Raw genomic sequence first — 24,172 nt, 5'->3', positions numbered from 1 at the left:
TCCACACACCGCCCACACCCTGACACTAATCGCTGTCCATCACCGCTCCCAGAATGAAACTCAATGCCCCTCCACACACCGCCCACAGCCTGACCAACTCCCCCGTCCAGCAGTGCGCCCCAGCCTGACCCTCACTGCCGTCCACACATCGCCCCCACCCTCACCCTCACCGCCTTCCAACAATGCCCCCAGCCTGATCCCCACCACCGCAGAACACCGCGCTCAGCCTGACCGTCACCACCGTCCACACAGCACCACCAGCTTGACCCTCACCGCCATCCACACACCACCCCCAGCCTGTTCCTCACTGCCTTCTACACATAACCCTCTGCCTGAACCTCACCACCGTCCACATACTGCCCCAGCCTGACCCTCACCGCGGTCCACACACTGGCCCCAGCCTGACTCTCACCACCGGCCACACACAACACAGCCTGACCCTCACTGCCGTCCAACATGAGCCCCACCTCCCGCACTCAGCACCACACCCCACACACAAACCCATGCCCGCTGCTCCCATCCAACACTGCTACACCGCCACGAATCCACTCCCCAACCACTTCCAACAACCCCTCCCCAATTCCATCCAACACCTCCCCCTCCCCAACCCCGTCCAACACCGCCACCTCCCCCTACCCCGTCCAACACTGCCCCCTCCCCCATCCACGTCCAACACCGCCCCCTCCCACAACCCTGTCCAACACCGTCCCCTCGCCCAAACCCATCCAACACCGCCTTCTCCCACAACCCTGTCCAACAGCGCCCCCTTCCACAACCCGTCCAACACCGCCCCCACCCACAACCCCGTCCAACACCGCCCCAACCCCCAACCCCGTCCAACACCACCCTCTCCCCCAACCCATCCAACACCGCCCCCTTCCCCCAACCCCGTCCAACACCGCCCCCTCCCCAAACCCCTCCAACACTGCCCCCTTCTCCCAACACAATCCAACACTGCCCCCTTCCCCCTACCCAGTCCATCACCGCACCCTCCCCAACCCAATCCAACACCGCCCCCTCCTCAAACCCTGTCCAACACCACCTGCCCCCAACCTCGTCCAACCCCACGCCCTCCTCAACCACGTCCAATACAGTCCCCTCCCCAACCGCATCCAACACTGCCCCTGCATCAACCCCCTGTCTCACACTCCCTCTCCTCTCTCCCCTCTCTCTTCCCCCTCTCTCTCCCCCTCACTATCTCGCCTCCTGTCTCTCTCACCCACCTCTCTCGTCCCCCTCTCTCTCTTGCACACTCTCTCTCAACCCCGCGCTCCCCTCTTTCTCTCAACACCTCTCTCTCTATGTCCACCCCCTCTCTCCCTCTCTCTCAACTCCCTCTCTCTTTCGCCCTTACTCTCTCTCTCACTCGCCACCCATTTTCGGCCCCTTTTGCCCCCTCTTTCGTCCCCCTCTTTTGTCCCTCTTTTCGCCCCCGCCTTTCAACATCCCCCTCTTTAGACCTTCCTTTCGCCCCCCCTCTTTCGCCACACCCTGTTTCGCCCTTCTTTCGCCCACTCTCTCTTTCACTCCCCCTCTCTTTCTCCTCCCTCTTTCGTGCCGCTCTCTTTTCCCATACTCTCTTTTGCCCCCTCTCTTTCTCCCCATCTCTTTCGCCATTCCTTGCCCCCCTCTCTTGCTGCCTCTCTCTCGCCGCCTCTCTCTCGCCCCCTCTCTCTCGCCCACCTCTCTCTCTGCCCCCTGTCTCTCCTGAGCCCCTTTCTCTCTCGCCCACCCTATCTCTCCCTGCTCATTCACTCTCCCTGCACATTCTCTATCTGTCATGCACTCTCACTCTGTGCTCTCTACCACCATCTCGTCCCTCTGTCTGTCTGTCTCTCTCTCTCTCTCTCTCTTTCTCACTCTGTCACTCTCTCTCTCTGGACCCATCTCCTCCCTTGCTCACTCTCTCTCTCATGTCACTATCGCCTCATCTCTCTCTCTCCCCTTCTCTCTCTCGTTATCACTCCCGTCTCGCTTTCTCTTGCCACCATCCCCTCCCTCTCTTGCCCCATCTCTGTATTGCTCAGCTCCTCTTTCTCTCGCTCAACCTGTCTTTCTCAATCTCTCTCTCTACTGCTCGCCCTCTGTCTGTCCTTTTCTCTCTTTCTCCTCGTATGTCTCTCTCTCGCTATCTCCCTCTCTCACCTCCTCTCTCTCGCCCCACTCTTTCGCTCCCTCGCTCTAATACTCTATCTTCCGCTGCCCCTCATGTCCCTTCTCTCTCACTCTCGACCACCCTCTCGCAGCCTTCTCTCCTTCTCACACATCCTCTCTCTTTCCTCTCTCTCACCATCGCTCCATCGCTCTCTCACTCGCCCTGTCTCTTTATCTCTCCCCTATCTCTCTTTCTCTCTATCTTGCTCTCACTGACTCTCTTCAGTCCCCTTATTCTCTCTATCCCGTTTCTTTTCTCCCTCTCTCTCACTCTCTCTCTCTCTCTCTCTCTCTCTCTCTCTGTCTCGCCCTGTCTTGCCCCTGCGCTCTGGCTGTAACCCTTTCTCTCTCCCACCCCCTCTCTGTCAAAACCCCTCTCACGGAGCCCTCTCTCTCGTCTCTCTCGCCCTCGCTCTCTCCCGACACAACACTCTCACTCGTCCTCTCTCTCTCTCTCTCGCCCTCACTCTTTCTTGCCCTCGCTCTCTCTCTCTCGACCCCGTTCTCTCTCCCTCGCCCCCTCTCTCTCACCCCCTATATTTTTTTGCCTCCATCTCTCTCGAAACCCGTTTCTCTCTCTTGCTTCTTCTGTCTCTCTTGCTCCCCCTCTCTCTCTCCCACCCCTCAATCTCTCTTACCCATCTCCATTTTTGCTCTCTTAACGCCTCCCACTCCCGCTTCTTCTTTCTCTCACCCCATCTCTCCTTGCCCCTCCTTCTCTCTGTCTTGCCCTCCCCTCTCTCATTCCCTCTCTCTCACCTCTATTTCTCTCTCATCCCGTTTTTCTCACTCTCACTCACCTCATCATTCTCTCACCCACTCTAGCTCTCTTGCCCAGTCTCTGTTGCCCTCACAAACTCTCTCACTCGCCCTCTCACTCACTCTCCTCCTGCTTCCTTGCCCCTTTCTATCTCGAACCCCTCTCTCTCTCGATCCCCCTCTCTAGACCCTCTTTCTCTTGCAGCCTCTATCTCTTTCAACCTCCCGCTTTTTGCCCAGACCTCTATCTCTCACCCCTGCCTCTCTCTCATTCCCTCAGCCCTATTTCTCTCTCTCCCTTCACTCTCTCCTCTTCTCTCTCTCTCTCGCCTCCCCATCTCTCTCTTCCACTTCCTCTCTCCTTTTCCCTCTCTCTCTAAGACTTGCCCCCTTTCTCTCTAGCTCCCTCTCTCACACCTCTCTATCTCTCTCTCCGTCTCGCCTCTGTCTCTCATTATCTTCTTCCCTGTCTCTCTCTCTCTCTCCCTACTTCACCCTATCTCTCTCTTGCCCCCTGCTCTCTCTCTCTGCTCCTTTACTCTCTCTCCCCGTTCCCTCATTCTCGATACCCCTCCATCGGTGACTCTCTCTCTCGCCACCTCCCTCCGTTTCTCTCTGACTGAATCTCTCTTCTTCTGTCCCTCCCTCTCTCTCTCTGACACACTCTGTCTCCCTGGTCCTTCCCTCTCCCTCTAATCCAGAGACTGGGGTTTGGTAATGAGTCTGCGTGTGGGGGGTGGGGTGAGATCATAGAGCGATGTGGAAAGTGGGAGTAGGGGAAAATGGGGTAGAGACAGAATTGCGGGAGGGAGACAGAAACGGCGAGAGAGAGAGAGAGTAAGGGTGAGGGGGAAACAATAGTGGAGGCAGGTTGAGAAATCGGGGTTGAGGGGTGTCTGAGAGGGGATGAGAGAGTGAAAGGGAGAGCAGGTGAGAAAGAGACAGTGTGCAGAAAGTGAGGGAGGGGGGAGAAGTGATAAGAAAGAGTAGGGGAGAGGAAATGGGGAGGCCAGATTGGAGTGGGGGAGACAGAGGCAGTTTCACCCAGCTCCTGAGCTCAGGGCGCGGTGCCCTCCCCTTCCCTGAGGACCAGGAGTTGGGGCTGAGTCTCTCTCTCCGCAGGTCAGCTTCTCCAACACAAAGCCACACAACAACATCGGTCACTCTGCTGCTCGGCACGCTTTAATCAACATTTTCATTGTTTACAAATGGAAGTGATGGACTCAATCAGTGGGATGGTGCCTTTTCTCACTGGCCCCTGAGTTGTGAGAAACATTTAAATGTGTCCCTGTAACCCCCTGTGGGATAAGGATGGACAAACTAGCGCTACCCTCAGTCAGTTACCATAGCGACAGGCTGCTCCATCGCTGAAACACTGAACTGAAATGAGAAAATCCCGGATGAATTGATTAATGAGGGAATTTGACGCATGGATGGATTTGGGTGACGGGATATTTCAGCACATTCTTCAGCTGCTGCCTGAACTTAGTCTGGGTCACAGCATAAATTGCGGTGTTTGTGCAGCAACTGAGGAGCTGCAGCATGAAGCCCAATTCCTGCACAAAGTCATGGAGATACATAGACTGATACCCAATATCCAACATCCGTAACCATATAGAATACAGCATGAACGTTGACCATAACAGGATGAAATTGGCTGAGATCACAAACAGTAAAATGATGGATTTTTTTCGGTTTCTCATTTCAGTGTCAGACTGAGCGTCCCCATTGGTGTGAACGCGGAGTCTCCTGCGGGCTCTGCTGATAACTAAAATGTGTCTGACGGTGAGAACATTGAGCAGCAGAATCAGGAGAAATGGGACACACGGGGTTAGAATGTGATGGAGGAACTCGATTGTGACCCAGACCCTGGAGACTGCAACAGGGTCTGTTACAGAACAAAACCATGGGAGGTTTCACAGCGAATACCGAGCGTTGAGCATAAAATACCAGGAAATGTTCTTTAAACAGCTCAGCACAGTCACTGCTCCCAGAACCACAGCCGCCGTTTTCTCACTGCAATATCTTCTATTCAGCTTCTGGCAACAAATGGCCACAAACCGATCAAAGGTGAAAGTGACGGTGAACCAGACAGAGCAGTCAGTGGCTGCATAAAGCAGGACGGCGTGGATATTACACACGGGGACGGAGTACTCCAGGAAATAAAACTGTTCTCGATAAACAATGGGAATGTGTCTCAGTATCAGGTCGAGGATAATGACCAGAAGATCCGCCGCTGCCATGGCCCCCAGGTAACGTCTGACACATGGAGACAATCCACAGTCTTTACAAAGCAGGACGTAGATGGTCACTACGTTAACTGTGAGGAAGGAAAACAAACCCGTTATCCATCTGCCTGGAGGCAAAGGGACCTGATTGATCGGGCACCCATTGAGATTTTCAAATGTGTCCCTGTATTCAGGGATGTGTTAATAATTGGAGCTGGAATAACAAATGGGAAGGTCTGAATTACTGACAAAAATGTGACATAAACCACAAGAAAACCTCCCTCCCCCAAACACACAGAGACACATCCATAAGGACAGATGGTTTCTAGAACATTCCCACACACTCGATCACTCGAGAGCAGACACAGGTCACTCCTTCCTAGTTCCTAATACGGAGGGTGGAAACGTTGCTGTTCTGAAGGATTCTCTCCCAGTTTCCTGAAGACAAACGGAGTTTGGGAATTTCTGTATTTTGGTCTAAATTGTGGTCGATGCTGTGTCGTGGAGAAATGTAAACTCAGGGAAAACGTATTCACCCCTTTAACTGTCCGAGGGGCCTTCGGAACAGTGTCTCCTTCTCCCTGGAATGGGATCTCTTCCCTCGGGATCTTATCGTTTGTTTGTGAACAGCCGGACGTCAGTCAATTGAATTGTCAGTTATAGAATGTCGGGCTCAGAACGTTCCGGGGAATGTCAGTAATAGAATGTCAGGGACACAACGTTCTGGGGAATGTCAGTTATAGAATGTCAGGGACAGAACGTTCCGGGGAATGTCAGTTATAGAATGTCGGGGACAGAACGTTCTGGGGAATGTCAGTTGTAGAATGTTGGGAACAGAACGTTCCGGGAAATATCAGTTATAGAATGTCAGGGAAAGAACGTTCTGGGGAATGTCATTTATAGAATGTCGGGGACAGAACGTTCTGGGGAATGTCAGTTGTAGAATGTTGGGGACAGAACGTTCCGAGGAATTCCTTGACCTGTCCATGACCTTTCCCCCTCTATCCACCCCACCAACATGATGTACTGTGCAACGGCCACATATCCAATCAGCGTGGGGAGCTGCACTGACCACATCATTGCTTTCTCTATAAACCGCAGATAGTCTGACCAACACAGCAGGATGTGCAGTGATCGCACGGGAATTAATCTGTAACCCAGGAACAGTTACCCTCCCAGCATGTAGGACTGTGTACACCACCCCAGTACATTGATCTGTAACCCGGGAGCAGTTACCCTCCCAGCATGTAGGACTGTGTACACCACTCCAGTGCATTGCTCAGTAACACTGTGTTAGATCCCAGCCCAGTGTGGGGAAACTTGCAGCCAGGGCTGGAAGTGACAGGATGGGCAGCTCCCATCCATTTATAGCTCCATGTCTCCATTGTGCCCTGACAAGAGGGTGCTGTGGGTATGAACCTCACTGCCAGAGAGAGATGGCGGGGGAATCAGTTTAAATATCACCACACGGGAAGAGTTTGGGGTATAGACAAAGATGGGGAGACTGAGACACAGTGTCATGGAAGGATGTGTTCCCAGGTTGCAGAATGCTGAAATGTAGACACTTCGATAGCATCCTGCCACATGAGCCAGTCTTCCCAGGAAAGATGGGAAAAAAGGATTTTGGTGTGAGGTCAGATGAAACAACAGCTGCTGTGTGGGTTTGAAATTACGTTTGTGTAATTTTAATAAGTGTCTTTTTGAAACAGTGCATTTCTGTAATGTTGGAGTAGGGTAATAAGCAGTTAAGAGAAAGGGGGTCTCAGAGTTGTGAATAGTTGATGTAAAATGTTCAGTTTCAGAGTTAAAAAAATAAATTGATGTTTTTATTTAAACAGTCGAATTTGGGAGTTCTGTGCCACTCATATTTTAACAGTTTACAAGGCCAATTGAGCGTTTCTTTATGTTTAGTTTATATTACCAGATGAGCTCAATGTTGTGTCCGAACAATTGCTGTGTGTGTCTGTGTGTCTGTGTGTGGGGCAGGTCTGGCAGTCTCTGTGGTGCTTAAAGTGATACAATGCCAGCCTCTGCTGGCCTCCACGCGCCACTGCACAGACATTGGCAGAGGGTGAAAACCAACAGGAATTCATTCAGAGAGGGGGAGGGACAGGACAGCTACTCACAGCACCAGCCAAACTGATGTCTGATCCATGTACTGATCGAAATGTCCTTTAAACGTTGTAACTGTCCCTGCTTTCCTTGATTTTGTCCCTTGATTTTTATGTCATCGTTGTCTACGGGAATAGTGCCAGAAGACTGGAGGATAGCAAATGTGGTCCCCTTGTTCAAGAAGGGGAGCAGGGATAGCCCGAGTAACTATAGGCCAGTGAGTCTCACTTCTGTTGTGCGCAAAGTCTTAGAGAGAATGGTAAGGGATAGGACTGATGAACATCTGGATAGGAATAATGTGATCAAGGATAGTCAGCATGGTTTTGTAAAGGGCAGGTCGTGCCTCACAAACCTTATTGAATTCTTTGAGAAGGTGACCAATGAAAAGGACGAGGGTAAAGCAGTAGATGTGGTGTATATGGATTTTAGCAAGGCGTTCGATAAGGTACCCCATGGCAGGCTAATGCAAAAACTACCGAGGTATGGCATTGAGGGTGCATTAGAGGTTTGGTTTAGGAATTGGCTGGCTGGAGGGAGACAGAGGGTAGTAGTTGATGGTATAGGTTCATCTTGGAGTGCAGTTACTAGCGGTGTTCCACGAGGATCTGTTTTGGGACCATTGCTGTTTGTCATTTTTATAAATGACCTGGAGGAGGGGCTTGAAGGCTGGGTGAGCAAGTTTGCGGATGACACGAAAGACGGTGGAGTTGTGGACAACGAAGAAGGATGTGGCAGGTTACAGCGCGATATAGATAAGTTGAAGAGCTGGGCAGTAATGTGGCAAATAGAGTTCAATGTAGCTAAGTGTGAAGTCATTCACTTTGATAGGAGTAACAAGAAGATGGATTACTGGGCTAATGGTAGGCTACTTGGTAGTGTGGATGAGCAGAGGGATCTTGGTGTCCATGTACACAGATCTCTGAAAGTTTCCACCCAGGTAAATAGTGCTGTGAAGAAGGCATATGGTGTACTGGGCTTTATTGGTAGAGGAATTGAGTTCCGGAGTCCTGTGGTCATGTTGCAGTTGTATAAGACTCTGGTGCGGCCTCATCTGGAGTATTGTGTGCAGTTTTGGTCACCATACCATAGGAAGGATGTGGAGGCACTGGAACGGGTGCAGAGGAGGTTTACCAGGATGTTGCCTGGTATGGTAGGAAGATCGTATGAGGAAAGGCTGAGGCACTTGGGACTTTTCTCATTGGAGAAAAGAAGGTTTAGGGGAGATTTGATCGAGGTGTACAAGATGATTAGGGGTTTAGATAGGGTTGACAGTGAGAACCTTTTTCCGCGTATGGAGTCAACTGTTACTAGGGGACACAGCTTTAAATTAATGGGTGGTAGGTATAGGACAGATGTTAGGGGTAGATTTTTTACTCAGTGGGTTGTGAGTTCATGGAATGCCCTGCCAGTAGCAGTGGTGGACTCTCCCTCTTTATGGTCATTTAAACGGGCATTGGACAAGCATATGGAGGTTATTGGGCTAGTGTAGGTTAGGTAGGCTTCGGTCGGCGCAACATCGAGGGCCGAAGGGCCTGTACTGCGCTGTATTTTTCTATGTTTCTATGCTTTCACCACTTCCTCTGGAAGTTCATTCCACACACAAGCCAGCTTCTGTCTAACATAATTATCTCTCATGACTTTTGCAAATCATTTTCCTCGCACCTTAAAATATCCCTCAGTTTTGAATCCCCAACTCTAGGGAAAAGACATCAGCCCACTCTTCAGCTTCTCTGTAACCCCCATTAATTTGTAAACCTCTGTAAAGTTACTGATTAATCTCATATTCTTCAGTGAAAAACATCCCAGCCGATCCAGTGTCTCTTTATAGCTCAATCCCTCCTTTCCCAGCAACATCCAGGTTAATCTCTTCTGAACCCTCTCCAGCTTAATAATTTCAAGGTCAGTAATATCAAAGTGAATAGTCAAAGTATTTTCTTAGGGCACGGGGAGACCAAAACTAGAGGACATAGGCTTAAGGTGAGAGGGGAAACATTTAAAAGTGACCTTAGGGGCAACTGTTTCCCCCAGAGGGAGGTGTGCCTATGGAATGGGCGGGCAGGATGACCAGACTGGACACAGTATTCTAGAAGTGGTCTCACCAATATCCTGTACAACCTCAACATGACATCCCAATTCCGATATTCAAAGGTCTGACCGATGAAGACAAGTGTGCTAAACACCTTCTTAACCACACTATCCTTATGAGCTGCAAAATTTAAAGAGTTAAACCTGACGGCCTAGGTTTCTGTTCTACAACACTGCCAAAAGCCCTGCTTTTAATTGTATAGGTCCTGTTCTTGTTTGATTTACCAAATCCAATCCCTCGCATTAATCCAAACTAAACTCCATCCGCCACACCTCAGCCCATTGAGTGATATTACTGCCACCTCACCGTACCCCTTCAATTTTAAAATGCCCATCCCTCTCCAGGAGGCCTGCACACACCGGCCTTGATTATCACAAAGACCCTGAGCTTGGTTTGCCTTGTGTGGTTAGGGGGAGGAGGGACAGATTGCAGATACAGTCAGTGGGCAGGAGAGGCTGGACAGTAATCAGCGGCCTGGTGTCATTTCATGCTTTTAGGAAGAGGGCAGTCGCACGTTAGAGGTGGGGAAGAGTGATCGGTGTTTTGGGACAAGAAACTAAGCTCTTCCTTCGTCTCTGGTGTTCAGTAATAAATATCTATTTGAGACCCTTCATTGGGCAGAGTGTGTCTGCAGGATTACTTTCCTTAATAATGCAGACGTCAGATAATAGCAATTAAAGATGGTCATAGTTAATTTCGATAGCACAGCACGTACACTCAATATCCTACAGTTGAGACAAATATCTTGCATTTGTTTAATAATACAAAGTGTTTTTTTTTGTAATTCAGTAATGACAACCTGATTATAATCATCCACACCGAGCTGAAAGTTTAAACTTAAAATATGACCCAAAATCTGGGTATAGTAGTTGTATTGGGTAGTGTCCCTGTCTCTGAGTTAGAGCTCTGGATTTGTTTCCAATTCCTGAACTTGTGTGGTAGTGTTACTAGCTCTGGACTAGAAGGCCTGGATTCAAGTCCTGCCTGTTGCAGAGGTATGTCCCCGCATGTCAGGGCAGTCTGATGAACAAACACGCAGGAGAATAATGTTACAGCTTTATGGGTATTGCTGAGTGATGCTTGGGGGAGGTGCCAGTAATATCACACACTGGGCTGAGGGGTGGCAGATGGAGTTTAGTTTGCATTAATGAGAGGCATTGGATTTGGTAAATCAAACAAGAACAGGCCCTATACAATTAAAAGCAGGGCCTTTGGTAGTGCTGTAGTACAGAAAACATAGGCCGTCAGGTTTAATTCTTTAAAATTTGCATCTCATATTGATAGTGTGGTTAAGAAAGTGTTTAACACACTTGTCTTCATCGCTCAGACATTTGAGTATCGGAATTGGGACGTCATGTGGAGGTTGTACAGGATATTGGTGAGACCTCTTCTGGGCACAAAGGTCTCAGTGTAAAGCCCACAGATGTGTCTCATGATACATCTGAACAACCTGATTAAAATGGATTTAGAATTGTGACTTGATGGAGGAGGAAGAGGTGTCAGTATTGCATTTCAGAATTTAGGCCCAGGATGAGTGAAAGTCAAGCCATTCGTATTGATTGGAGTCACATTTCGCAGCAGTAAAGGTTTATAAAATCAGAATGGTCATGGATAGGGTGAGTCGTCAGGGTTTGTCCCCAGGTTCGGGGCGTCCAAAACTAGAGGGCATTGGAGGAAAGTGAGAGGGGAAAAGTTTTGATGAGGCCGAAAGGGCCCCTTTTCACACAGAGGGTGGTGTGCGTATGGAATGAGCTGCCAGAGGAAGTGGTGGAGGGTGGTACAACTACAGCATGTAAAAGGCATCTGGATGCTGACAGACCTGCCGAGATTTTCCAGCAATTTCTGTATTTCTTGAAAAAATGCATTCATTTTAACACAGGTATTCTGGATAAATTAAACATTTCCATTTTTTAATGACACAGGGACATATAAACATATCTTCAAATCGACCAAGACCATTTTCTGCTCAGGGTATTGCTCTGTGTATGACAGCAGCAATGACGCACCTACATGGAACAGGGAATGTGATGGAGACATAGTTTGGACAATGTACAAGGAGACCTCACATGGTCCAGTTTGGGAGAGGATGACATTACTCTGTGATTCAACTCAGAGAGGGAGAAAATGTAATCTGCCTGAGAAGGAATGGTCTATTACACTCTCTCTCCTTCATTGTTCCTCATCACAGCAATGTGTGTGAGCTAAAAAAAAGTCTGAAGTCATCGTTACTATTCGTATTTTGATGGAATCCCGACAGTGCTGAAAAAGGCCCTTCGGCCCAACAAGTCCACACCAACCATCCCAACCCATTTCCCTACATTTACCCCTGACTAATTCAGCTAACCCAGAAATGCCTGAACACTCCAGACAATTTAGCGTGACCAATCCACCGAACCTACACAGTTTGTGGTAGAAAACTGGATCACCCATTAGGGGCTCACACTGACAAGGGGAGAATGTGCAAACTCCACTCAGGCAGTCACCCAAGGCTGGAATCGAACCCAAGTCCCTGGTGCTGTGAGGCAGCAGTGCTAACCACCGTGCTACCCTTTGGATGATCCCTAACTAGAATTTACTGGAATCTACTCACCGCCTACAACAAAGGGAATTCAGCCAAATCCAACTCTCCCAGGATGAAATCCCATTGCTAGCAGCTTGTGTGAGTACAATATCTTCAGAAGTAGAATAACATTTTGGTCAATCTCACAATTTTCCTTTGTCACGTGTTCCAATAATATCTAGACAAAGTTCTTTCAAGTAGAAGTTGCAGAGATTTTGTGTGTGTGTGTCTCAGTGTTTTAAACAAGGAACACTTGCTGCTCCTATATCATGGCCTTTATTGATATGAACAAAAGAGATTGACTGAAGGGTTCAGGTAAAAATGACTGGCCCCAATATCAAGGCAGTGGTTGACTTTTATTGACATCAAGGAGCTTAACAAAACTTGACTTAATGGGAATCAGAGTAAACTCTCCAGTGTTTGGAGTCAAACATGGCACAAAGGAAGATGTTCATCATCTCAGTCCTGGGTCACCTCTGTACGAGATCCTCAGGGTAGCTTCCTCTTGACAAACAGCTTCAGCTGCTTCATCAATGTCTCCCCGCCCCCACCCTCCCCACCATAAGGTCAGAAGTGGGGATGGTCACTGAAGGTACCACAATGTTCAGAACATTTTATCCCACGTCAGTTCCTCAACTGGTTTGTATCCATGTGCAACAAGACCCAGACTCCATTGAGGCGTGTGCTGTTAAAGTGTCCATAACATTCATGTAACAGCACTTCCTGACACTGCACATTGTCACAGTTAAACAAGAGTTCATTCAGCCCCTAACGCTGGTTTCACAGGAATATGAGGAAGCCATTCAGCCCATTGACACTATTGGAGATGAACAGGGATAGCCCATTCAGTGCCTCTAGCCTATTACTCAGGAAGGGAAGGAGTCTAGTGTGATGGGGCACACCAGAGCCACTCTAAAATATTTCAAGGCAGAGGCCGAGACTCTAATGTTTTCTTATTTTAAAGGAAATGTAAAGTGTCTGTTCCGGATGCAATGTGACTGGTCAAACTACTCGGTGGTAAGCAAAACACCATCTACTTAAACACGGAAGATAAAACAAAACCAAAGAAAGAGGAATTTAGAATAACGTAATTCTATTGGGCAACTAAACAGAATAATAGATCCAGGAGCTATTACTAATGAACTAGTCCAACATAGGAAACTCCCATAAACACAGCCCTTGGCAAAAAGGAACATTCAGGAATAGAACACAGCATCCAGAGAAAATTCAGAGAGAGTAGCAACCAGGAGACATTCCCTGAAGCTTCCAACTCTGTTGACACCCCAATAGTTTCTGATGTTACTGAGAAACCAAAACCCAGTGATACTAATCTGTGAGAGCTGGCCACACCCATTCAGGCTGCATTAAAATTAACCTAAGGTCTCACTATTTGTTACTCAAGTGGTCTTAACTAGCCAGCTTGTTAACGATCGTTCGATCTCTCTCTTAAAAGAAACCAGAATAAAAATGACCTCTTAAAGCTGCAGTATCATCACACTTGTCAGCACATCAAGCTGTCAAACAGGAACCAGGGGTAACCAGTCAGGCCCTTGGCCCTGTATAATTGAACGAGAAAGAGGCCAGTCAGTCCCTTGAGTCACTTATACAAGAACAGCAGGAGACCATTCCCACCTCAATGCACTTATACAGGGGCAGAATGAGGTAATTGATGCTGATTCCTGATGAATGTCTTATGCCCGAAACATCGACTCTCCTGCATCTCGGACGCTGCCTGACCTGCTGTGCTTTTCCAGCAATCGAGGTTCTACTCTGATCTCCAGCATCGGCAGTCATAAGTGTCTCCAGATTGATGCGCCAACATGATAAACAAGTGGGGCAGAGGCTGCACAGACAGACTGCTCCACGTTGTTCCAGGTGGCTCCGTTGCTTATGATACACACGTGGGACTTTAACATGGTTTTCTAGTGGTGAGGAGGGAAGCCATATGTCTTGTGTGAAGTCTCAAGAAGGCACCTTCCATCTCCAAGAAGACAGCCTGGTGTTCTCTATGTAGGGCGGAAGCTGGTGGGAATGGCTACCTGTTTCAGACGGAAGGTATTGTGGCTGCTGTTTGGGATCGTGAACAAACTGACGTTCAGTACATGGTTCACACACCAACTGCACAATAACGTAGGGAGAGTTAATTTAGGCATATAAACTATTAGGAAAGTCACGTTAGACTGATGAATGGACTCTCTAAGTTCATATAATGGTGATCTTGTTCATGTTGATCGTGTCTAGTGCACGTCCTGTGCAGTGTAACCTGTATGCCTTACTCTGTCCAAGTCTATTTCCACCCTCTGATCTGTCTGGCCATGCTTACTATGATCTTTTTCCACTGCTCATAACCAAAGTGTTTCCCTGCACTGAGGTACATGTGACAATAAATCAAACCAATCAATCCTGGGAAAAGTATAGAATTTCTCACCCTGTCAATGTCTCTTTTGGAAATAAGTGATCGCTGCCACTCCTCGTGTTTCAGCATCACCAATTTTTCATCTCTCACAGCTCTACAGATTAAACACTCAGCTTCTTTACTCTGTCCTCATGTTACCATCACCCTTATCTGTGGTACGGAGATCATTCCTTACAAAGGAGATCAAATCTGTACAGAGTGCCCCAAATGCTCTCTTAGCAATGCTCTACAACAGCCGGAAGATGGCTTTACTTATGTACTCGAATCATCTTACAATGAAGGACAGCATACAATTGTCTGCAGCCATTACTTACACAGGGTATGATTCAGAGCGGTCAGCATAAAGTTGTGAGTGTGAGATCATGCTTCCCAAATTTGTTATAGTCCTTTGATGAGGTTATGAAGAAGGTTGATGAGGACAGAGCGGTAGACGTAGTCTCCATGGATTTCAGTAAGGCCTTTGTTAAGGTTCCACATGGCAGGCTGCTCTGGGAGGTTACATCACGTGACATGCTGGGGGAACAGGCCAATTGGATACACAGTTGGCTTGATGGTAGGAAGCAGAGGGTTTTGTGGAAGGATACTTGTCAGACTGGAGGCTGTTATCTTTGATTATCTATGATCATCTATGACTGCCGACACATATACTTGTGATAAAACTTTTCAATGATCTCTGAATCGGCCAAGATGGACACTCTATTGTATCAAACTGCGCCGAGGTCTTAAAGGATAAACCCTGACAGAACACCCGGCCCCAGCCTCAGTATCGGAAAGAGGGAACAGGAACACAGTCCTGTTGACCCTTCTGAGACCTCCTTCCTAACATCTGAGAGCTTGTGACAGCATTTACAGAGCTTTCCCACAGACTGCCCAGAAACATCAGGAATGGAGTAGGCCATACATCACATTGAGCCTACCTCATTGTCATTCATTTTCAAATATCTCCGCAATGCACTTATCCCACACAATGAATATATCCGTTAATGTGATTAACCTTGAGAAGCTATAAATTAGCAAGTGCAGTAGTCCCTTTGGTCCATTGAGTTTGATACCCAATGCAATATAATGATGACTTGCCCTTTATTACCACACCGTACTCCTGCTCTCCTCTCATATCTCTACTGTCTCTAAATCCATATTTATATTCAGTGTCATGGTTCGAGTGTATTCCCCAGGTTCTCTGAGGGCAGACATTTATTGGCATCTCAATGCAGAATAGCCTGTCTATATCTAAACTGTGGCCCCTTGTTTTAGACACCACAGCCTGGGGAATTATCTTCCCTCCTTCCAATCTGTCTCACCTTGTCAGAGTTTTATATATCTCACTGAGATCACCACTCATTTTGCTAAAGCACATAGAATACAGGCCCAGTCGCCCCAAACACTGCTCCCACAAAAAGCCTGCCATCCCAGAGATCAGTCTGGTCATCCTTCACTGCTCTCCCTCAATGTCAGGGTTGCCCTTTATTAGGTACGGAGGCCAGAACTGCACACAATGCCGGACAATGTTCGGGATGGGGTCTCACTAAGGCCCTGTACAGCTGCAGTAAGACACCCTTACTCCTGAAATGAAGGTCAACACCCAGTTAACTTCCTAACTGATTTCTGCTCCTGCAATATTGTTTTCAGTGACTGGTCTACAGGGATATCTAAATCCTTTGCAATGTTACAGCTCCCCACTTGGTGGGACTATGTACGCTGGGTAGCGTGCCAATGCCATTCCCAGTATTGCCTTCTGGGTTCAGACCTCACTGTGCTGCAGGGACCTCGGAGGGCTGCGTAGAAGGAAACAAAAAAAAAGGAGCATACGTCCCTTTGTAGATCAACATGCTTCAAACAATCCTGTTACAAACGATAAGCTTCAAATCAAAGGACACACCGTCACTTCGACCCACCTTGCTCTCCATCTGCCACGTATTTGCCCATTCACTCCACTTGTCTGTCACCTTGGAGGTTTTTTCAACCTCCTCACCCACTCGCAATCCAACATCCTTTAGTTCTATCAGCAGGTTGGGATATATTGCATTTGATTCCCACAACCAAATGTTTAATGGGTATTGTGAACAGCTGGGGACCGAGCACCGATCTCTGTGATATCTCAGCAAACTTCCTCTGTTATTTTTTTTCAAAATAATATTTATTTCGTGAATCTGGATGTGACTGGTTGGGCCAGCAATAATTGCCTGTCCTTGGTTACCCTTGAGAAGGTGGTAGTGAGCTGCCTTGTTGAACCTCTGCAGTCCACTGTGGACTCAGTGACAGTAACACCATTGAATGCCAAGGGGCAGTGTTAGATTGCATATTAATGGTGATGGTCACGGTCTGGCATTTGTGCGGCATCAATATTACTTGCCACTTATCAGCCAGGATACTGTCCAAATCCTGTCACATTTGGACATGGACTGCTTCAGTATCTGAAGACCCACAAATGTTGCTGAACATGGTGCAATCATTGGCGACCATCCCCACCTCTGACATTATAATAGAGGGAAGGTCATTGATGAAGCAGCCCAGAAGATGTTTGGGCCTAGGACACTGCCCGAGGGACTCCTACAGATTTATCCTGGTGCTGAGTTGACTGACCTTTATCAACCATGACCATCTTCCTACGTGTCAGGTATGATTCTAACCAGCGGGGAGTTTGCCCCTGATACCCATTGGTTCCTGTTTTACTAACACCCCTTGATGCCACACATGGTCAAAGGCAGCCTCGTTTTAAAGGGCTGTCACTCTCACCCCACCTCTGGAATTCAGCTCTTGTGTTCATGTTTGAACCAAAGTAATGAGGTCAGTAGCTGAATCGCCCTGGTGGAGCCCTAACTGGGCGTCATTGACCAGGGTATTGCTGAGCAGGTGCTACTTGAAAGCACTGACACCTTCCATCACTTTACTGATGATCAAAAGTAGACTGATGGGGTGGTCACTCTGTCTGTACACTGGGCTATCTGTTCTTCTGTATATAAACCAACCTGAACACCTCAATTAGATTCCAGGCTGTAACTCACTCTGGGCTACATGTTATTCTGTATATAAACCGACCTGAACCCCTCAATTAGATTCCAGGCTGTAACTCACTCTGGGCTACATGTTATTCTGTATATAAACCACCCTGAACCCCTCAATTAGATTCCAGGCTGTAACTCACCCTGGCCTATCTGTTCTTCTGTATATAAACCACCCTGAACCCCTCAATTAGAATCCAGGCTGTAACGCACCCTGGTCTTCTGTTATTCTGTATTTTAACTACCCTGAACCCCTCAGTTAGACTCCAGGCTGTAACTCACACTGGGCTTCCTGTTATTCTGTATATAAACCACCCTGAACCCCTCGATTAGATTCCAGGCTGTAACTCACTCCTGGGGATCTGTTTGCTGTATATAAACCACCACGAACCGCTCGATTAGATTACAGTCTGTCCCTCACACAGGGTACCTCTCATGCTGTATGTAAACGCTCAACCCCTCAATTAGATTCCAGGCTGTAACTCACTCCTGAGGATCTGTTATTGGATCTGTGAAGTGATCCTTGTTGGATGTTAGACCGAAGACAAGATAAACTAAATGGTCAAATGTTACTTTGGGAGCAGGAACACAGAAAGCTGCTGGTTCATTTCTGTCCTGTTACATATCTCCAAGTTTCAGATTGGGGCTGAATTTCTGTCACAATGGGGAAAGTCTCAAAAGCTGTTTACTGTCATGCACGAATGCATCATCATACCATGAATTCTCTTGCAAGATGGGAAATGGAGACAGCTTCTGGAAGGTGTCTGTATCCGGTGTGTGATTCTGTGTGTCTGTGATTCAGTGTACATGTTCAATGTTTTATATATTTTCAAACTGTTTTGATGTTGCCAGTCTCTCTTGCTTTTCCTTATTTATAAACTCAATGTCATCATTTTGATGATATAAAATGGTGGCTGTGGACAAATCTAAAATGTCTGCCTGACTGATTTGTGTCAGGAATACTTTCAGCAAGGGAGAGGGGGCAATGTGTCAAAAGCCATTTCCATTCATTGATGCTAGCAGAGATAGGAAATGGAGACAGCTCTTTGAAGGTGGTTAAAATGCAAATCCCAGAACCTGTTTACTTTGAATGCGGAGAGACAATGTGACATTCCAGTAAGGCCTGCCTTACTTTCCAAGCTCCTAATATATGAGAGAAACATGATATACAAAACCTGAAAGAGCTCAGCCACTGAATTGTAGGTTGGCAGCGTTGGATCAGAATAATGCCTGGCGAGGCGTTATTCCAAATTGAAGGGTTTCTCAAATCCCAAACTGACCTTCTGTGGGTTCAAATTGGGAAACCCATGAACTAGATTCAAGGCTGTAAATCACTCCAGGCTATCTTCTTATTCTGTACATAACCACACTGAACCCCTTTATTAGATTCCAGGCTGTAACTCAATCTGGGCTACCTGTTATTCTGTATATAAACCACTCTGAACCCCTCAATTAGATTCCAGGCTGTAACTCACTCTGGGCTACATGTTATTCTGTATATAAACCACCCTGAACCCCTGAATTAGATTCTAGGGTGTAACCCAGCCTGGGCTATCTGTTCTTCTGTATATAAACCACCCTGAACCCCTCAATTAGATTCCAGGCTGTAACTCACCCTGGGCTATCTGTTATTCTGTATATTAACCACCCTGAACCCCTCAACTAAAATCCAGGCTGTAACGCACCCTGGTCTTTCTGTTATTCTGCATATAAACCACCCTGAACCCCTCAATTAGACTCCAGGCTGTAACTCACTCTGGGATTCCTGTTTTTCTGTATATAAACCAACCTGAACCCCTCAATTAGATTCCAGGATATAACTCACTCTGGTTTACCTGTTATTTTGTACATAATACACCCTGAAATCAGCGATTAGATTCCAGGCTGTAACTCTTTCTGGCCTTTCTGTTATTCTGTATATAAACCACCCTGAACCCCTCGATTAGATTCCAGGCTGTAACTCACTCCTGGGGATCTGTTTGCTGTATATAAACCACCCCGAACCGCTCGATTACATTCCAGTCTGCCCCTCACTCCGGGTACCTCTCATGCTGTATGTAAACTCTCAACCCCTCAATTAGATTCCAGGCTGTAACTCACTCCTGGGGATCTGTTATTGGATCTGTGAGGTGATCCTTGTTGTATGTTAGACCGAAGACAAGATAAACTAAATGGTCAAATGTTACATTGGGAGCAGGAACACAGAAAGCTGCTGGTTCATTTCTGTCCTGTTACATATCTCCAAGTTTCAGACTGGGGCTGAATTTCTGTCACAATGGGGAAAGTCTCAAAAGCTGTTTACTGTCCTGCACGAATGCATCATCATACCATGAATTCTCTTGCAAGATGGGAAATGGAGACAGCTTCTGGAAGGTGTCTGTATCCGGTGTGTGATTCTGTGTGTCTGTGATTCAGTGTACATGTTCAATGTTTTATATATTTTCAAACTGTATTGATGTTGCCAGTCTCTCTTGCTTTTCCTTATTTATAAACTCAATGTCATCATTTTGATGATATAAAATGGTGGCTGTGGACAAATCTAAAATATCTGCCTGACTGATTTGTGTCAGGAATACTTTCAGCAACGGAGAGGGGGCAATGTGTCAAAAGTCATTTCCATTCATTGATGCTAGCAGAGATAGGAAATGGAGACAGCTCTTTGAGGGTGGTTAAAATGTAAATCCCAGAACCTGTTTACAGTGAATGCGGAGAGGCAATGTGACATTCCAGTAAGGTCTGTGTTACTTTCCAAGCTCCTAATATATGAGAGAAACATAATATACAAAACCTGAAAGAGCTCAACCACTGAATTGTAGATTTGCAGCGTTGGATCAGAATAATGCCTGGCGAGGCGTTATCCCAAATTGAAGGGTTTCTCAAATCCTACACTGACCTTCTGTGGGTTCAAATTGGGAACCCATTGACTAGATTCAAGGCTGTAAATCACTCCGGGCTATCTTTTTATTCTGTACATAACCACACTGAACCCCTTGATTAGATGTCCGGCTGTAACTCACTCTGGACTTTCTGTTATTTTGTATATCAACCAATCTGAACCCCTCAATTAGATTCCAGGCTCTAACTCACCCTGGGCTACCTGTTATTCTGTATATTAACCACTCTGAACCCCTCAATTAGATTCCAGGCTGTAACTCACTCTGGGTTACCTGTTATTCTGTATATTAACCACCATGAACCCATTGATTTGATTCCACTTTCTGTCATGTTAAGCTCATATTCCCAACACAATCTAATCTCAATAATGATCAATGTATCACGGGTCCTCCTATCTGCTGGCACTACCATCATGTTAACTTACTGATGTACACTGACCTTCTGTGGGTTCAAATTGTGTGTTGTCTACAAATATATTCAAAAAATGTACCTGCAATTGAACAAAGCTCTTTCTGGAACTGTGTGTGTCTGTTGGTTTAAGTATCTTTCAACAGGATTGAAGATAAATGAGAGTGAGAGATAGGCAGCACTTTCACCGGAATGGCAGTGCAGTATAAAAGGTATATTAATATCTTCGGTGAAAGGGGAAAACAGAGGAGGATAGTCCTCAAACTAGGACCGTGGGGAGTCAGTAATGTCGTGTACCATCACGTTAACTTCCTGATGTTTCTGTGCAAGATCAGCCAAACTCCCTAGACAATAACATATCATTTTACACAGAAACATTCAACTTTTTCTATTCTTCCTGCAAATCATCTTCCAGAATATTCTCTTGCACCTGCCAATGTTTTCTATATAATTCACAAAACACTGACAGCAGGGTAGATGACATGATAGGATGTAGCAAACTGTTACACTCAGTACCTTCATGTTGCAATGTAATAATATCCAGTCAGAAACCTGCCCTGGGTCAGGGACAAAACCTCCCTGGGTCTGCAAGTGGTGACTGGGCAGAGAACGGGGTTTTCCTCTGTCAATGAGCTAGTTTGGAAATCTGTGCTGCACATGGGCATTTCTCCACATTATCTTCAGTTTCTATGTGTGGGTGTGTGTGTGTGATGGAGAGAGTTTAAACTGAGTTTAACTCTGCGTCTCTGCTTAGGGACTCCCTGTACTTCAGATATTTGACTGCAACGTAGAGAGAGAGGGACAGAGAGAGAGAGAGTGGGACAGAGAGAGAGAGAGACACGCGCACACACACAGACAAGGACATATATAGAGGGACAGAGATAGAGAGAGGGACAGAAAGACAAAGAGGGACACAGAGAGAGAGGGACAGAGGGAGAGAGGGACAGAGAGAGAGGGACAGAGAGAGAGAGGGACAGTGAGAGAGAGAGGAACAGTGAGAGAGAGGGACAGAGAGAGATGGACACAGGGAGAGAGGGACACAGAGAGAGATGGACACAGAGAGAGAGAGGGACAGGGAGGGAGTGAGGGACAGGGTAAGAGAGAGGGACAGGGAGAGAGTGAGGGACAGGGAGAGAGAAAGAGAGACTGGGAGAGTGTGAGGGACAGGGAGAGAGAGAGAGAGGGACAAGGAGAGAGCGAGGGACAGGGAGAGAGTGAGAGAGAGAGGGAGAGAGAGAGAGATGGACAGGGAGAGAGAGAGAGTGAGGGACAGGGAGAGAGTGAGGGACAGGGAGAGAGAGAGGGACAGGGAGAGAATGAGGGACAGGGATTGAGAGAGGGACAGGGAGAGAGTGAGGGACAGGGAGAGAGTGAGGGACAGGGAGAGAGAGAGGGACAGGGAGAGAATGAGGGACAGGGATTGAGAGAGGAACAGGGAGAGAGAGAGAGGGACAGGGAGAGAGTGAGATGGACAGGGTGAGAGTGAGGTACAGGGAGAGAGTGAGGGAGAGGGAGAGAGAGAGGGACAGGGAGAGAGTGAGAGGGACAGGGTGAGAGTGAGGGACAGGGAGAGAGTGAGAGGGACAGGGTGAGAGTGAGGGACTGGGAGAGAGAGAGATGGACAGGGAGAGAGTGAGGGACAGGGATAGAGAGAGGGACAGGGAGAGAGAGAGGGACACGGAGAGAGTGAGAGGGACAGGGTGAGAGTGAGGGACAGGGAGAGAGTGATGGAGAGGGAGAGAGAGAGGGACAGAGAGAGAGTGAGAGGGACAGGGTAAGAGTGAGAGGGACAGGGTGAGAGTGAGGGACAGGGAGAGAGTGAGGGAGAGGGAGAGAGAGAGGGACAGGGAGAGAGTGAGAGGGACAGGGTGAGAGTGAGGGACAGGGAGAGAGTGAGGGAGAGGGAGAGAGAGAGGGACAGGGACAGAGTGAGAGACAGGGAGAGAGAGTTAGGTAGAGGGAGAGAGAGAGGGACAGGGAGAGAGAGAGGGACAGGGAGAGAGAGAGCTAGAGGGAGAGAGAGAGGGACAGGGAGAGAGATAGAGAGGGAGAGGGATGAGAGATAGAGACAGGGAGAGAGAGAGGGACAGGGAAAGAGTGAGGGACAGGGAGAGAGTGAGGGACAGGGTGAGAGTGAGGGACAGGAAGAGAGTGCTGGACAGAGAGAGTGAGTGGGACACGGAGAGAGAGGGGGGATACGGAGAGAGAGAGAGAAGGACAGGGAGAGAGTGAGGGACAGGGAGAGAGAGGGACAGAGAGAGAGTGAGAGGGACAGGGAGAGAGAGAGAGGGACAGGGAGAGAGATGGGGGATACGGAGAGAGGGGGATACGGGGGATAAACCACTCTGAACCCCTCAATTAGATTCCAGGCTGTTACTCACTCTGGGCTATCTGATATTTTGTATATAAACCACCCTGAAACCCTCAATTAGATTCCAGTCTGTATCACACTCCTGGGTATCTGTTAGTCTGTATATTAACCATCCAATCCAAACCCAGTTAAAAGTGCCCATGGTATTCAGGGATGGGTAGGTGAGGTGCATTAGTCAGGGGTAAATGTGGGGAAATGGGTCTGGATGGGTTATTCTTCTGATTAGATTCCAGGCTGTAACTCACTCTGGGCTATCTGTTGTTTTGTATATAAACCACACTTAACCCCTCGATTAGATTCCAGGCTGTAACTCACTCTGGGCTATCTCTTATTCTGTATATAAACCACCCTGAACCCATCGATTAGATTCCAGGCTGTAACTCACTTTGGGCTACCTGTTATTCTGTATATAAACCAACCTGAACCCCTCAATTAGTTTCCAGGATATAACTCACTCTGGGCTATCTGTTATTCTGTATATAAACCACCCTGAACTCCTCAATTAGATTCCAGGCTGTAACTCACTCTGGGCTATCTGTTATTCTGTATATAAACCACCCTGAACCCCTCAATTAGATTCCAGGCTGTAACTCACTCTGGGCTACCTGTTATTCTGTATATAAACCACCCTGAACCCCTCAATTAGTTTCCAGGCTGTAACTCACTCTGGGCTATCTGTTATTCTGTATATAAACCACCCTGAACCCCTCAATTAGATTCTAGGCTGTAACTCACTCTGGGCTACCTGTTATTCTGTATATAAACCAACCTGAACCCCTCAATTAGTTTCCAGGATATAACTCACTCCGGGTTGCCTGTTATTTTGTACATAATCCACCCTGAAAACTCAATTAGATTACAGGCTGTAACTCTTTCCGGCCTTTCTGTTATTCTGTATATAAACCACCCTGAACCCCTCGATTAGATTCCAGGCTGTAACTCACTCCAGGGGATCTGGTTTGCTGTATATAAACCACCCCGAACCCCTCGATTAGATTCCAATATGTCCCTCACTCCTGGTTCCTCATATGCTGTAAGTAAACCCTAAACCCCTCGATTAGATTCCAGTCTGTCCCTCACTCCTGAGGATCTGTTATTGGATCTGTGATGTGATCCTTGTTGGATGTTAGACCGAAGACAAGATAAACTAAATGGTCAAATGTTACATTGGGAGCAGGAAC

The sequence above is a fragment of the Chiloscyllium punctatum genome, chromosome 33, assembly GCF_047496795.1.
Source record: "Chiloscyllium punctatum isolate Juve2018m chromosome 33, sChiPun1.3, whole genome shotgun sequence".
In the NCBI taxonomy this organism is placed as follows: Eukaryota; Metazoa; Chordata; class Chondrichthyes; order Orectolobiformes; family Hemiscylliidae; genus Chiloscyllium; species Chiloscyllium punctatum.
This window is presented reverse-complemented; position numbering follows the sequence as displayed.